Below are 17,344 nucleotides of genomic sequence, written 5' to 3'. Positions count from 1 at the left end.
GGAACTGGGGGACTCAAGGTCTTAGGGACCAAGAGCCCTGCCTCAAGAAACCACACTGCTCTTATTGTGCTCTTGAGGATTACGTCAAGTGAGGAGGGGGTTGTAGGTGCAGGATATAGGTTTTTTTAAGTTATTTTAAAAGTCACATAGCTGGTAGATGGTTAAGCTTTTATTCTGACCTTTAGGCATTTAACAATCATTAGCCTTTGAGGAAGCTTGGCATCAGCTATCTATGCATAGCATCTAGAGAATCATCATTGTGCTTCCGCAGATGGCAAGCCTAAGTGCAGCAACCCTGCATGCCTAGGTTTGCACCTCAGTTTTCCTTGCTAATGCATATCCTGCTAATGACTCCTCATAAACCCCTTGGGGCCATGAAGCTCCTCTTTCTTTTATTCTTAAGAGGACGTATCATGCTGTGCAAATGGCGTGCCAATCTGCACAGGTCCTGTGTGCCTAGACCAATGTGTTATGTCCTCATTCAGCTGACCCTATGAATAACTTATGCCTCTAGGTCTTTGTTCTTAAGCTTAAGTCATTTACCAGCACTGTGACTGTTTTCCAAGCAGGAAGATGGGGTAAAGTAAAGCAGAACAAGATGGAGTTTTCAGCAAAGAGGCTAAGAAAATATTGTAGAAACATGTCTCATGACATTATACTCTCTTTGCTTAAGAATGCCTGACTTACAACTGTTTAGTGCTTAGAATTCTAAGGCCTAAAGGAATCTTAAGAATGCATTAATTGGCACTCATAGTTTGGCAGCCTAGAAACTTCAGGAGGGAATCAAGTTGCTTATGGTCACATCCTAAGTCAACTATATGATTGGGGCTTGAGCCCAGAGTCTTATTTCATATCCTACTCTATGGATGGATAATTTACCTAGTAATTAAATATAATGAAAAAATCAACATTGAACTGTTTGGAAAAGAAAATAAAAATAAAAGATCTGGGACTTTAAAGGGAAGGAAGGCAATTCACAGGACGATGAAAAAGAGCAACATTTGGCAAACAAATATTTGTGGACCATAAAGAAAAATAGGACACAGAGGAATTTTAAGAAACAGACTTTGGTAGGTCCCTCCCTGTCTACCATAACTCATTCATATTATACTGTCGTTATTTGTGCACAAAGAATGTCACTTGCAGTAATAGTAAATAGCAGGTGTTTGTGACCATCAAGCCATCGGCCACTGTAGCTGATCCCTTCCTCCCCCAGTGGTACACCTGAGGGGATTCAGGATGGAGAAAACAGGATACTGGCCCCACAGAGTTAAGGTGCATATCAAAGGAATGGTTTCAGTGAGCCCAGACTTTTCTATCTTCCCATACAAAGAAAATTGCTAAATTTACTAATTTGAGATGTCTATTTTTTCTTTAATTGACAGTAATCTTTTGATGTTCCAGCTAACTGTTTGTGTGTGTGTGTGTGTGTGTGTGTGTGTGTGTGTGTTTTCAAAGACTCCTGCATATCCTGGCTGCTCCCATGCCACTTCTGAGCAGTCCTTCAGAGCTATTTGAGAAACTGTCTCCCAAACTTAAGTCCTCAGCAAGTTTGCTGAATAAAACATAATTCTCAACTTTTATGTTACGCGTTTTTGTTTTTTGGGTTTTTTTTCCAATTGACACATCTATAATGATAGCTCCATTCTTGCGAACAGGTCCTCTGTCTAAATCCTTTTAGGCAGTTAAGAGGAAGGTCAAAGTTTTTCTCTGAGTCTTTTGAGCTTTGATTGTTTTCATCTTGAAATAATCCATATGCCAAAGTGATACATTTGAGGATGGCAAAGTTTGCTGCCCTATAGACTGAATAAATATTTGAGAGTCTTAGTGCTTGTGAATGCAGTGTTACTTCAAGTAGTTGCTTCATCAGAAGCTACTCCTAATCTGGTGGAAACAAAGGTATCAACTCAACCAAATCTTGCTGTAGTTGGACTAGGATAGCAGCTGAAGTAAAAAGCTTGAGATTATAAAGGGAGAGAGGTATTAATTTTGCCTATAGACAAAAGAGAAAGCTTCACTAAATCCATTATATACTTAATGAATACAGTCTACTATTCTAGCCACTCATCAGTTCAACATAAATGTTTAAGAAACAAATCTTTACCAGATACTGTGTTTCATTTAGTCAAAGGAACATAAAGCAAATAATGTGCGGAACAGTTTACAACAAAAGGAGAAGGGTGAGATAAGGAGAATAATTACCACAATAGGTGACTATTTCCTAATTAGCACATAAACTCCAGTGGGCAGAGATTTTCATGTTTTGTTCATTGTATTTCCAGGGCTCAGAACAGTTCTTAACACATTTTAAATCTGAGTAAATCTTTGTTGAATGAATAAAGTTCCTCAAAAGAGATAAAAACACATATAAAAGATATTGGTCAAAGCAGGCAATCACCAAATCGTAAAAAAAAAAAAAAGTCACCCCCTCCTTACTCTTTGAAGCAGTGAGAGACTAGCTGTCAAAACTTCCTTCATGATTCAGAGTTGCGTATCTTTTTTGATAGCCTGGTTCACAGATCTAGCTTTAACATGCCCATTTTTATCCTTCTTTTCCCCCAGTTTTTAGTTTATGGTGGAATTTTTTGGTAGCGATAAATTTTCAGGCCCCTTTCCAGCCCTGGTAGGGCCTTGTAGAATGATATAATCTCCAGTCTCATGAAATCCTCAGACATGGAAGGCTTAGAAGAGCAGAGAGCAGACTGCAATCTCTGATGCTTGCCAGCAAGTATCTACTCCAAGCATCAGCTAACAATCAGACAAGGGGCTGCTTGCTTTGGTTTGCAGCTGGGCAGAATGGGATGAAGTGAAAAGAGTTTAGGGAGTACCAGGTAAATGCTGTTTGTTTCCTTGTCTTATAGATATCCCCTTTTGGCCTTTCCCTTACCGTCTTCTATATAGATATTTCTAGAGGCAAATGACTCAGACCCCATAGATACATGTAAATGCTATCATTTTGCTTATTTTACAAATAATGTTACAACAACAGTAATGGAATCCACCATCTAAACCCCTAGAATAGGTTCAGTTCTGCCTAGAATTTAGATTTAAAAGTCCCTTTTCTGTGCTGATGTTATCTACACCATCATTTCCTTTCAGATATTTTATGAGATAGTGCTTAAATAATGAAAATGTCTAAGAAAAAGTTTTCCCAAAATACCAGGTATTTTTCTTAGTTTTCTATGGTAAACTGTGAGGTAGAGTTGTGGAAAATACAAGGTGGAAGGCAGGAAGTGTATTAATTCCTCTCCATTGGCCTAGGGTTGGGGGATGGATTGAACTGCTGGCAGGATCAGGAGGAGCAAGGCCTGTAATCTGGAAGCTGAAGGGCAAGAACCTCATCAGGTCTCACATGGGTGATCAGAGATGCCTTTTACTCAGCACCCTTTTGTAAAAGGCACTATGGTAAGAACCTTCCATCTAGTTTTTGCAACTGGTGCTGGAAAATTGTTTTTCTTTCTCTCTCTCTTTCTTTCTCTCTCTCTCTCTCTCTCTCTCTTTCTTTCTTTTTTTCCGGTCTTTTTGCCTTTTCTAGGGCCGCTCCTGTGGCATACGGAGGTTCCCAGGCTAGGGGTCTAATCTGAGCTGTAGCCGCCGGCCTATGCCAGGGCCACAGCAACGCAGGATCCGAGCCACGTCTGCAACCTATACCACAGCTCACGGCAATGCCGGATTGTTAACCCACTGAGCAAGGCCAGGGATCAAACCCACAAACTCATGGTTCCTAGTCAGATTCGTTAACCACTAAGCCACGATGGGAACTCCTGGAAAATTGTTTTTCTACTTCCATTTGACAGGTGAAAGAACCAAAACTCAATGAAATAAAACAACTTGCTTAACATCACATATCTTATGAGTGATTTGTCCAGGATACTGGCAATCACCTATTATCTGATTCCAATATCAAATCCTCTCACAGATTCATAGCATAAATAAATATACACTCAGGGATGCCCAAGCCAGTCCTGATTTATTATTCTTGCCTTGTGATTTTTAACATGATTGCCTTTCATTCTCGGAAGTCCTAGGTTGTGAGCATCCTACTGGTATTTCAACAAGAGTGATATAAAAGCAGGCTTCAAGCCATGTGTGGTGGTGTCAGTGGGTCCAGGAGAAATGAGGAAGGGGATGGACTAGAATGTTCTCTCAGGTGATCCAGAGGTGGCTGGCTGATAAGGCAACGGACTTAAGAAGACTTGGGGGTAGCTGTGAGTTGATAGAAGATCAAAGGGTAAACTGGAAGGAAGAAGGTATTTTGTATGGGGAGATGGTGTGTATTAAAAAACTCCATGAGGCAAGGTGGGCAAAGAAGCATGGTATCTGTAGCAAGTAAAGCAAAAGAGCACTTGCCTCGTTCTCCTTCTTTGCTACTTCTAGCGTTAAAAATTTTTTTTTATAAAAAAGGTTAAAACCAGAGTTTCTGTCATGGCATGGTGGAAACAAATCCAACTAAGAACTATGAGGTTGCGGGTTCTATCCCTGGCCTTGCTCATTGGGTTAAGGATCTGGCATTGTCGTGAGCAGGCATGTAAGTTGCAGATATGGCTCGGATCTGGCATTGCTGTGGCTCTGGCATAGGCTGGCAGCTGTAGCTTTGATTAGACACCTAGCCTGGGAACCTCCATATGCTGCGAGTGAGGCCCTAAAAAGCAAAAAAAATAAGTTTAAAATCATGATTCCTATTGTATGGGAGGAAAAATTTGTTCCCTCTACTCTCCTAGTTTTCCCAGCTGGATCCCTGCCAGTCAGATTGACAAAAGAAAAACAAGGGGGAGGGATGGACTGGGAGTTTGGGGTTAGTATATGCAGACCATTACATATGGAAGGGATAAACAAAACAAGGTCCTATTATAGTGCGAGGAACTATATTCAACCCCCTGAGATAAATTATAATGGAAAAGAATATTAAAAAAGAATGTACATATGTATAACTGAATCACTTTTCTGTATACCAGATTTTTTTTTTACATTTATTAAAGTATTGTTGATGTACAATGTTGTGCCAATTTTTGCTGAACAGTGAAGTAACCCAGTATACATTCCTTTTCTTATATTATCTTCTATCATGGTCTACCCCAAAAGATTGGATATAGTTCCCTGTGCTATATAGTAGGAACTCATTGCTTATCCATTCTAAATATAATAATTTACATCTACTAGCCTCAAACTTCCAGTCTATTACATGCCCTTCTCCCTTCCCAATAGACTGGAAGTCTGTTCTCCATTTCCATGAGTCTGTTTCTGTTTTATAGATAGATAGGTTCATTTGTGCCATGTTTTAGATTCCCCATACAAGTGATGTCATTTGGTATTTGTTTTTCTCTTTCTGGCTTACTTCACTTAGTGTGAGAATCTCTAGTTGCATCCATATTGAGAAAAATTGTTCTTTTTTATGGCTGAGTCGTATTCCATTGTATAAGGCACCACATCTTCTTCATTCATTCATCTGTTGATGGACTTTTATGTTGTTTCCATGGTTTGATTACTGTGAATAGTGCTGCTGTGAACATTGGGGTGCATATATTTTTTTGAATGAAATTTTTGTCTGGATATATGCCCAGGAGTGGAATTGCTGGGTCATATGGTAATTCTATATTTAGTTTTCTGAGGAACTTCCATAATGTTTTCCACAGTGTTGTACCAATTTACATTCCTACCAACAGTGTAGAAGGGTTGCATTTTCTCCAGCTTACCCTCTCCAGCATTTGTTATTTGTAGACTTTTTAATAATGGCCATTCTGACCAGTTTGAGGTGGTACCTCATTGTAGTTTTGATTTGCATTTCTCTAATAATTAGTGATGTTGAGTATCTTTTCAATTGCCTACTGGCCATCTATGTCTTCAGAGAAATGTCTGTTTAGGTCTTCTTCCTATTTTTTGATTGGATTGTTTGTTTTCATCCTCTCTCTAAGGGAGATAAATCCCTTGTTGGTTCCATCTTTTGCAACTATTTTCTCCCATTTTGTAGGTTGTCTTTTCATCTTTTTTATGGTTTCCTTTGCTGTGAAGAAGCTTGTAAGTTTGATTAAGTCCCATTTGTTTATTTTTGTTTTATTTTTATTGTCTTGGAGGACTGACCAAAGAAAACGTTTGTATGATTAATGCCAGAGAATGTTTTGCCTATGCTTTCTTCTAGGAGTTTTATGGTGTTATGTCTTATGTTTAAGTCTTAAAGCCGTTTTGAATTTATTTTTGTGCATGGTGTGAGGGGGTGTTCTAGTTTCTTTGATTTACATACAGCTGTCCAGTTTTCCCAGCACCACTTTCTGAAGAGGCTGTCTTTTCCCCATTTTGTATTCTTGCCTCCTTTGTTGAATATTAATTGGCCATAGGTGTCTGGGTTTATTTCTGGGCTCTTTATTCTATTCCACTGATCCATATGTTTGTTTTTGTACCAGTACCACCATGCCTTGACTACTTGTACAGCAGAAATTAACACAGCATTGTAAATCAACTATACTTCAGTACGAACGCAAAAAAAGAAAAGAAAAACAAACCGAAGTTTATTAACACATGCAGTGCACATACTTGTGGGAGAAACTCAGTCATGTGTAACTCAAAGAAGTGGTTACAACTTGGCTTTTGTAGCATCTTAACTAAGAAGAATAAATTTGTAGAGAAATGACAAGACAAGGAAAAGAGTTTTAGGCTTCCAAGGATGGCAAACTATAGGAAGGTAAATACATGGGGGAAACTAATGGAAGATAAAAGTTGTTATAATATGATATTTTAGGTAGATTCCTCTTGGCACATCTCATCTCCAGTGATCAGGTTGTTGTCCCCTTCCTGGAATGGGAAGTGGAAGATGGAGAGGGCACCTTCACAAGGGGAATTTATGTTCTGCTTTAAGGCAGATAGGGTTGGGAGTGGGCAGAGAATTTACACTGTGCCTCCTTTTTCTCAATAACTTTCAGCTCAAAGTAAGTCTTATGCCAAAGTGGCATATTTTAGGGTGACGTACTCTGAACCACTTCATTATACTTTTATTAAAATGAAGATGTTTGCTTAGCTCAAGAGGGAATAGGGCAGATGTTATAATCTGTGCAAAGAAAAGTCAAAAAAGCTCAGAAGTGTATAGAGCAAAAGGATATTGAATTGAACATGTAAATGGAGGCAAATTTTTTTGCATAGATTGTCAGGAAAGACAATTGAACCTCTATAATACAGGACAGAATTTGCATGTCTATCAGTTACCTACAACTTACAGAGCTCAAGAACAATGGAGAGGGCTAGAGCCTGATAACTTGAAGGGATGTCCTTTATGCAATGCAGTTTTCCACTGAAATACAAATTCTTTCCCACATCAGAGACCTGGTGGGAAGATGATAAGATGGAGGCCTTTGAATGGAGTTCACCAAAAGAGGGATATAACCATGGGTTGAAATTTGGGAACACTGGTTATAAGGATAGGATAATTTAGGATTAATGTGGTAGACTTTGGGGATAGCAACTAAAATGGAGGCCAAAGTCAGTTTTCTGGTGTTGGGGGTAGGGTAACAGGTAAATGTGCTACTGGCCTTGACCTTTTAGAGTAAGGTCACTCTATCTCCCAGTTTCCTAGGAGGAAATGGAATTAACTTCAGCTGTCACTTAATCCAAATTGCAAACCCTATCTCAATTTGCAAAGATAAAATAAATATAGCAATTTTAGCTTGAATACATGAATATAATGTATCCACTTAGCGATATTAAAGAATAAGATTTCTTTCTGCCTTTGCAAACTCTTCAGCATGTTGCCTGTAATGTGCATCACATTCTGATTTAATGGGTTTTCTATAATAAAATTATTTTCTTTCTCTTCTACCTTTGTGGAGAGGTTTTCTCAGTTGGAAAGAGATTTTGTTTTTAATTATATTTCCCCAGCAGGAGACCCAAGGGTAAGTAAGATCAAACTGAAGAGGCTTTTTGATGAGTACACCATATTTCTGAAGACCTGCAGGCCATGTTCAGAGCCACAGATGGAGAGTTTTGAGTGGGAAGGATCTGTATTTGCCTATGGGAATAATTTACTGGCCCTAGGGAGAACCCCTTGGCCTCGTTCACCCTAAGGTTTACAGGTGCCTCCAGTCACCCGCCTTAGAGGCCTCAACAGTCTCCCAAGAAGAGATATTCTGCTGTTGCTAGACTGTGGTCTGGCCTTATGGCTACAGTTTCTCAGAGTGGCAGCTTTGCTAAAAGAGCAGCCTTTGTCCTCTGGGATTCCAGCTTTACAGACTGGGTGGTTAACTGGCAATTATGGCTCTTGGACACTCAGCAAACAGTGAAATTAAATTATATGAAGAAATCTGGATTCAGTAAGTCATGTCTATTATTGTGATATGTGGATCTTAGTTGCCTTAGATGCTGAAGGTCAAGGCTATGAGAACCAAAGCCATCATTTTTTAAAAAGTTTTATTGAAGTATAGTTGATTTGCAATGTTGTGATAATTTCTGAATTACAACAAAGTGATTTAGTTATACATATACACATATCCATTTTTTTTCCAGATTCCTTTCCCATATAGGTTATCATAGAATATTGCACAATGTTCCCCTGTGCTATACAGCAGGTCCTCATTGACAATCCATTTCATATACAATAGTGTGTATTTCAAACCTAAACCCCCAATCTATCCCTTCCCCCACTTGTCCCCTTTGGTAACCATAAGTTTTTTTCCAAAATCTGTGAGTTTTTTTCTGTTTTGTAAATAAGTTTATTTATATCATTAAACAAAAGATTCCACTTATAGGTAATATCATATGATGTTTGTCTTTGTCTAGCTTACTTCACTTAGTATGATAAAGCTAATGCAAATGGCATTATTTTATTCTTTTTTTATGAATGAGTAATACTCCACTGTATGCATGTTCCTCATCTTTATCCATTCCTCTATCGAGGGACATTTACATTGCTTCCATGTCTTGGCTATTGTAAAAGTGCTTCAAAGAACATTGCAGTGCATATATATTTTGAAATTATAGTTTTCTCTTGATATATGCCCAGGAGTGGGATCACTGGATCATACGGTAGTTCTATTCTTAGTCTTTTGAGGAACCTCCATATTGTTCTCCATAGTGGTTTTATCAATTTACATTCCCTCCAACAGTTTAGTAGGGCTCTCTTTTCTCCACACCCACTCCAACATTTATTCTGACTGGTATGAGCTGATAAATGTAGTTTTGATTTGCATTTTTTAAATACTTTGTGATGTTGGGCATCTTTTCATTTGCTTTTTGGCCATCTGTATATCTTCTTTAGAGAAATGTATGTTTAGATCTTCTGCCCATTTTTTGGATTGGGTTTTTTTTTTTTTGATATTGAATTGTATGACTGTATATTTTGGAAAGTTATCCCAAATCAATCACTTTGTTTGCAAAGATTTCCTCCCATTCTGTGGACTGTCTTTTTATTTTGTTTATGGTTACCTTTGTTATGCAAAATTTTTAAGTTTAATTACATCCCATTTATTGTTTTTGTTTTTATTTTTACTACTCTAGGTGGTGGATCCAAAAAGATATTGCTGTGATTTATGTCGAAGGCTGTTTTGTCTGTTTTCCTCTAAGAGTTTTATAGTATCTTGTCTTACATTTAGGTCTTTAATCCACTTTAAATTTATTTTTGTGTATGGTGTTAGAGTATTCTAATTTCATTCTTTAATGTGCAGCTGTCCAGTTTTCCCAGTGCCACTTATTGAAGAGACTGACTTTTCTCCATTGTATATTCTTTCCTCCTTTGTTGTAGATCAGTCAACCATAGGTGTGTGGGTTTATTTCTGGGCTTTCTATCCTGTTCCATTGATCTGTGTGTCTGTTTATATGCCAGTACCATACCATTTGGATGACTGTAGCTCTGTAATATAGGAGCCTGATTCCTCCAGCTCCATTTTTCTTTTTCGGGATTGCTTTGTATGTTCAGGGTCTTTTTAATTTCCATACAAATTAAAAAAAATTGTTCTTGTCCTGTGAAAATGCCATTGGTAATTTGATAGGGATTGCATTGAATCTGTAGATCACCTTGGCAAAGCCATCTTACTTTTGTACTCAGCCTGCAGTCTGAGAAGACACCTGCTGCCTACAGTAACATGATTTGGTAGTCTTCATTAACAGTACTTTACTTTTCCAGAGTCTCCTGTCAAAGCAAACAGTTTGATTGTTCATTATGGTAGATCTCCAGAAGACAGAATAACATCTCATCAAAGATCTCTGTCCTAATCCCTGAAACCTGTGCCCTTATTATCACCAGTTACCTTACATTTTTTTCAAGATATAATTTAACCTTTCATGGAAAAAGGGTCTCTGCAGATGTGATTATGTGACTGATCTTGATATGGGGAGGCTATCTTAGATTATCTGGGTGGTCCAAAGTAATCACAAGGATTTTTACAAGAAGGAGGAAGGAAAGTGAGAGTCAGAGGCTAGGATATGAGGATGAAAGCAGAGGTCAGAATGATGGAGGAAGATGTCATGAACCCAGGAATACAGGTGACTTCTAGAACTGGAAAATGTAAGGAAACAGCTTCTCCCCTAGAGCCTCCAGAAGAAACTCAGCCCTGTTGATGCTTTGATTTTAGGACTTCTGACCTCCAGAGCTGTAAGACAATAAATTTGTGTTGTTTTAAGACACTAAATTTGTGGTATTTTTTTTCACAGCCCCAATAGGAACATAATACCCATTAACTCTTCAGTGTAAAGCATTAGAGTTTACACCCTATAATTCCTTTAATATCTTGCTTCAAAATAATCTCCTTGCTGTTTTCACTAATCCTTAATGTGCCTTGTGTGAGCAGCAGAGAGCATCCCTCTCTCTGCTGCTTTGAAAGAGACACCTGCCTTATACTTTGAATTCTCATTGAATTCTGACCTTGCGATCCATTCCCTGCCCCACCTCTCTGAGTCACTGCCAAAGCTCTGTGATTATAGTGGTCTCTCTTCCTGCAGTAAACAATAAACCAGCTTGATCTTATCAACAGGCTGTGTTTGCTGATTCTTGGGCAACTAGCATTTGACAGTGTCTGAGTAGAGCTATTGCTATTGGCTACTTTCTTAGGATATTTTTTCCAGAGCTCACCAGCAGCTTTGGCTAATAATAACTTTGTTTCAAGTTTTCTGGCCAGTAGGTACAGATGTAGAGATCATTAGTACTGCATCCTGCTGGAATATGCCAGCCTCTACTGGGTTTGAAGTATATGCCCTTATCTTTTCTTGGAGGGCCAGAATTTGGGCAAAGGTGAATGGAGACATGGGTTCCCATGGGGCTGCATTTGAGGCTGGGATCCAGTGCAGTAGAGATCCTCATTAGGGTTGTCAGGACAGAGAAGCAGGCTTGGATGGGTGTTAATTAACAAGCCTTAGTTATCACTGATGTCTGTATCCCAAGGGTTTTTCAAGACAGGGTTAATGACCAGACATCCATCAGGAATTTGTGAACCTCCTGGCCCAGAATTTCTTGGGGAGAGTGATTTAAAGTATTCCTGTCACACAGCAGAAATTTTTGATTGACTGGCTGACATGATATTCTAGCCATGGCTTCATCAATCCCTTAATGTCTTAATCCCCACTTCCACCATCATCTTCCATTTTTATATGCTTTTATTGCTTTAGCACTCCTCGTATGCCCTATTTAGTAATATGTCTACTGCTTTTACCCTCCATATTCCCCTTCTCTGCAAGTCTGTTTATAGTTTTACATCCTTCTGTTCCCATCCCCAAATCTAAATTCCATCTTATCAATGATTCTTTCACCAAAAGCCTTATTTTCTATGGCCTTTCGTCTTTCTATATTTGCTTCAATTTGGAGCAAATCTGTATTAACCAGCCATGTACTTTCTTTACTTCTGATTCTGGTTGCCAAGTAATTGTACAGTTTGAAATGGTTTCTAGCTTCTGGGTGACGACAGTGATGTTCATTCTCCCTCCCATTTGTCCCCTGTCACCTCCTTTCCCACTTGCTTTCTTAGGTATTCCAAACTCCTGCCAATCTCTGAAAGCCCTTTCCCCAACCCTACTACTCTTAGCAGACTTCTCAGAGAAAATGGCATCCCTGAAGCACAAACTCTTCCTATTTCTCCTCTGCTTGTCTCTAGTCTTACTTATAACTGCACCCATTCCTCCTCCTCTCTTGTATTCTGAAAAAACTGAGGACCCTCTTTCTCAGAGAAGAGCCACTCCTCCTAGGTACTGAATTATAGCTGCTACCTTCTTTCTTCTCCCTGAAGATGCTTCTTGTATTGTCCCCTCTACCCAATAATAAGAATTTGCTTTTTACTCTATCCTTCCTCTAAGCCCACCTTTGACCCAACCTCAGAGTTAGCTGCCATCCTGAGTCTTTCTTGTTTTTTACCAATGAACTTTCAGAAAGAAAAGTCTTTGCATGCTGTGTTTATTTCCTCAGTCTGTACCACTTTATCATCTTTGCCTGTTTGAAGGGCATGGTGGGATAGAGGGGAGATGACTGAGGTGGAGAGTTTGACCATCAAATGATTTCATGGGAATATGTTCTTTCCTGAAGTCATTGCAATCTATGCTTTGAACCTGAGCTTTTCCATCCACAAGTGAAAATTTCCAAGTGTCCCAGAAGTGGTCAGATCTAGGTTGAAATATACTCATGGTGATCAAGTGCATAGTGGCCTGACATTAAACCAAAATCCAACATCCAAGTTTTTTGTTTCTTTTTTGGCATATGGACTTCCTGGGCCATGGATCAGATCCAAGCTGCAGATCCTTAATCCACTGTGCCTGTCTGGGATCCAACCTGTGTCCCAGTGCTCCAGAAACACCACTGATCCCACTGAGCCACAGTGAGAACTCCCACTTGTAAAAGTGAGAAGTATTTCTACTCTACAGACAAGAATTCTTTCCCAGTAATACAAGTACACAAGCAGCCAAATTATCTAGAAAAAGGTTTTCGTGAGCCAGCATTTCAAGCAATGAGCTTGATGATTAAAAGCTTGATATTTAGTGGTTCATGTTTTCAACTGATGACACGTGGAGGAGATTAATTTTAGAGCATTGCCATTTGGAGGGCTTGGATGCCCAAGTTTGTAGCTCAGAGTCCTCAGAGGCCCAGACTTGTGCTGTACAAATAAAATTTGTTTCTTTGAGCAGATTCATGGTTTCCATGTGGACCATTTAATCATCCTATAAATATATTAGGGCTATCTATGAGCTAGAGTGAAACCTTCTCTTCTTACTTAGTTTTGGCTATGTTGTGTTCATTACAACTACATATTGATTTTACTAATCAGACTTCAGAGCCCCAGAGATGTCCTGCCTCCAATCTCGTGACTATGGGTTTTTCTTTCTGCTATACCTGGGGGCTAATTTTCACTCCCAATCCTCCTGAAAGATGCTAAGCAGACTCCTGGTTGTTCTATCACATTATTCCATTGTCTTTACACTCTATCCTTTCCTAATTCTCTTCTTGCCTCTCTGACTTGTCCTCTGTAATGTTGAAGGGGATCAGAATATGCCACTTTAGCATGAGAATTATTTTGAGCTGAAGGCAGTTGAGAAACAGCAGGAGGAAAAGCTTTCTACCTTCCCTCTATTTGCCAAAAACAGGGCATAAATTTCCTTTGTGAAGGGGTCTCCCTCTCATACTGGGAAAGGAAGAATAACATTTATCACTGGAGGTGGAGATGTTACAGAAGGCAGATAGTTATGAGCAGAGAAGGGGACCATGGGGCCAGATGGCAGGAAACCATACATCATGCAAACAGTAGGGTCTGTGGGCAGACAAAGGAAAGCAAGAACCTCCAGACTGACAGGAAACCACACATTTTGGTGTGATAAGTGCCCTGGAGACTAAGAAAGGTGGAAAATTTCCAGCATCCCAATGTAACCTGTTGCTCATTATGCCCTCATTATAATTATAATAACATTGTGATAAAATTAGCTATGCAGATAAGAAGTACCCATCATGCACGAACACCATGGCATTTCTGATCAAAGCTAAGCAAGGACGAAATCTCTCCTTCGTGGAACTGGAATGAAAACTAAGGAATTAGACAAACAAATCCCACCTTCCCAGGGAGTATTCCACCCATGCAATTGGATGCCCCTTGTAACTGGCATGCCAGAGAAACCACCTTTCTTTAAGAGGTATTTCTCAAATAAATCCTCGCTTTTCTTTCTCAATTTCCATTTCATTTCTGAATTCATTCTGCAACTAGAATCTTCCCTTTGGAAAGAGAGATAGCACCAAGATGAGTCTGAATAAACAAAATTTACTAAGTAACCCTTATCTTCCATTAGTTTCCACAAATATTTACCTTCCCACATTTTACTTCCCCAGAAGCCTAAGCCCCTTTCCTTTATCTAGTCAGGTCTCCACAATATATTAACCTTTTGTTAAAATGGCATGTAAGTCCCTGAGTCTAAATGCCTCTTTATGTTGTCACTCTTTTTCTTTGAAGGCCTCTGTGTATATGTAAAATTAACATCAAATAAAATTTGTATGCCTTTTCTCTTGTTAACCTGTCCTCTCTCAGTTTAATTCGCAGATCCCATTAAGAGAGCATAAGAGGTGGAGGAGAGGTTTTTTTCTTCTGCTTCAATGACTTTGTCTGCTTCTTACTTTTCAAACATTGGCTCTGTTTTAAATACACCTCTCTCTTGGTCTTTCAGGGCCACTGATTCTGCTCCCTAAATGTACTGGTACTGCTCAAATTTATTCATTCAGTTAATACTTGTTGAGTTACCTACATTGGTCCTGAGCCCTAAAAAAGCAACTGTGATTAGAACAAGTGCCCTGCTTTTGTGGAGTTTACTATCTAGGCAGGTAAAGTGTAAAGCAAGGATGTAACTATAGAGCATACAAGGTGGGGGTAAGTAGGATGTAGAAAAATAAAACAGATTCAGAACATGTGAGAAGAATAATCACTCCTGATACTGGACATGGCCCTGTGGGGCTCCTGGGCACAAGAGCCTTTCTGTGTCCCTCATTTCTTGTTCTTAGGAAATGGGCCTCATTCAGCCACCATGAACTTCCCTGAGTTCCTAGGGACAGGTTGAGACAGTTGCTGATCAGGGAAGGGAGGAATAGTCAAGCAACAATAGTACAGCCTTGGAGCAGGATCCTGGTTCCTTCTCAGGGAATACACATAATAATATAGGCATCTTATACACCTAAGAGAAAAGTTATATTGTTTATGCTTCTTTTAGAAATGAATACTTTAAAACTGAACAGCTTGGAGTCCTATGTTGTCCTTCTCCCTGACTGAATTGCACCCTAAACACAATCACCCATAAGCTAAAGATTAGGAAACTTCAGCACAGTTGCCTGTAGGTTAAAGGTTATTAGCACATGATGTTTTCCAGGAAATTTTCTAGTTTGTTCTTATCTCTGATCAATGTGCCCTTTGCCCAAGTCCTGTTATTTGAGGCAGAAGACCACCATCGTGAACATCTCCTCACTCCGGCTTTGATGAATAAGATTCCCTCAAAAGAAAGAAGATGTTTGTCCCAATCCTGATTCCTATTTGAAAACCTGTTTTTCTGCTTTTTACTATAAAACTCCTTGCAGTTCTTTCTAAGGGGTGGTGGGGGGCACAGTCTTTAAGGCATTAGCCTGCTGTGACCCTCCTTTGCCTGGCAAAATAATAAAGCTATTTTTTTCTGCTTTACCCCAAACTGTCTCTGCATTTCAATTTGGCACCAGCAGACAGAGGCCGAATTCCAGAAACACTCCTTCCACTTACTAAAATATTATCATGTGCCAAGAACTATGCTTATTACATGTCTTCATCTAGTTTAGTTCTTACAATGTAAACAGCTAAATACTAATTAGCCACATTTTGCAGAAGAAACTCATCATTGTTCAAAGTCACCACTAATAAAAGGCAAAGCTGAGATATAAACCCAAATTAATACAACTACAAAGCTGTTTTCTTAACCAGCATCTTACACTGTCCAATAAAGCAATTGCACATGAGAAGCATCTGTAGAGACTGAAAATAAATGCAGGAGTCTGTACCCTAATCTAGTGTCACATCTCAATAAACATCTCAGTGGCTGGAGTTAGAACATAAGCAGTTTGAAAAAGCACCAGATAATGTAAAATTCTGTCCTTGACTCTCTCCTGAGTGGCCTGTCAAGGACCATAGTTTAACATGAACAAAACAGAACAAATTATTTTTCTTCCAAAACTCCTCCTCTTCCTGTTTTTTTTTGTGTTTATTAATACTATTATCGTCTTTATGAATTTAGAAGCCAGCTATATTAGTCTGGGCCTAAGCAGGAGAGAGAAACCACAGAGTAATGGGAAAGTTTAATATAAAAAAAACTATTAAGTATAAAAGGGGGGGATAGACATAACAAGGGGATAGACATAACAAGAAATGGGCTAGGAAGAAGGAGAGAACTGAAATGAATCTAGAAATTTCAGGTATAGGGAGTTCCCATGGTGGTTCAGTGGAAACAAATCTGACTAGCATCCATGAGGACGCAGGTTTGATCCCTGGCCTTGTTCGGTGGATTAAGGATCAGGCATTGACATGAGCTGTGGTTGTAGATGAGGATTGGATCTCACGTTGCTGTGGCTGTGGTGTAGGCCTGGAGGCTATAGCTCTGATTCAGCCCTAGCCTGGGAACCTCCATATGCTGCAGATATGGCCCTAAAATTAAAAAAAGAAAAAAAAAAAGAAATAGCAGATATAAAGGGCAGCTATTGTTCCCAGGGCTGAGACAGGTGCACAAGGAAGGGCCCCCACCCCCTTCCAGGCTGAGACCCAGGCCTTATTGGGCACAGCCAGCTCACTGGATGGCAGAGAAATCTCTGTGGTGTGTAGACTGAAGTTTGGCATTTACCATCAGCCTCTACATGGAGTAAAATATGAACTGCTATCCCTGCCAACCTGTAGCACCCCTGGAGTAGAGCTCAGGGTGGAGACCAGGAATGAGGCACTCTGTGTTCTGGGAAAGCTGGAAGAACAGGACTTCAGACAGTCAGATATTTTTAGAAGATACTATGTGCCCAGTTCTTGCATCTTCTCATATCCAGAAAAACACTAACATCCTTCAAGGTGATGTCTGCTTCTTATGACTCGTAGTATCCTTCAGGAGATCAGCAACAAACTTTTGTAAAATGTGTGTATGCTGCATGCACCTCCCCCTCACTTTTATCATATCCTGATATTTCCCCTTTTCCTCCTTGGGTGGTATTTCCATCTGGTCTGTAGTTAAGAATAAAAGAATGCCACAGTCCTCTGTGATTGCAGTCACCTCCAAGGGTGAGAGCCCTTGAGTCCTGCAAGCTGTGAAAACCACTATCAGGGCCAGGGTACTGGCCCTGATAGTGGAGGTGAATATCAAAGGAATGACTTGCAAGATCTCAGACCTTTTTGTTCCTGCTCCCTGCCCTTTGTTG

General features: G+C 39.5%; 1 protein-coding gene across 3 annotated transcripts in view; it reads left to right on the top strand.

The window, feature by feature from the left end:
- Positions 1 to 17,344, top strand: part of ASNS (asparagine synthetase (glutamine-hydrolyzing)) — a 183,159-nt gene that overhangs the window by 110,917 nt on the left and 54,898 nt on the right. Inside the window, exon 3 of one of the 3 annotated variants that reach the window (XM_084974132.1) lies at positions 3,262 to 3,405. The exons of the other annotated variants lie outside the window; for them this stretch is intronic. The gene's annotated coding sequence lies outside the window, so the exon portion shown is untranslated. The remainder of the gene's footprint in view (positions 1 to 3,261; positions 3,406 to 17,344) is intronic. 3 annotated transcript variants of the gene reach the window in all.

Source organism: Sus scrofa, chromosome 9, assembly GCF_054392235.1.
Source record: "Sus scrofa isolate SSC_HxYL_T2T_F1_AM1 chromosome 9, Sscrofa_HxYL_maternal_Yorkshire_Landrace_v2.0, whole genome shotgun sequence".
Classification (NCBI taxonomy): Eukaryota; Metazoa; Chordata; class Mammalia; order Artiodactyla; family Suidae; genus Sus; species Sus scrofa.
The sequence above is the reverse complement of the archived record's forward strand: the minus strand, read 5'-3'. Positions and strand labels throughout refer to the sequence as shown.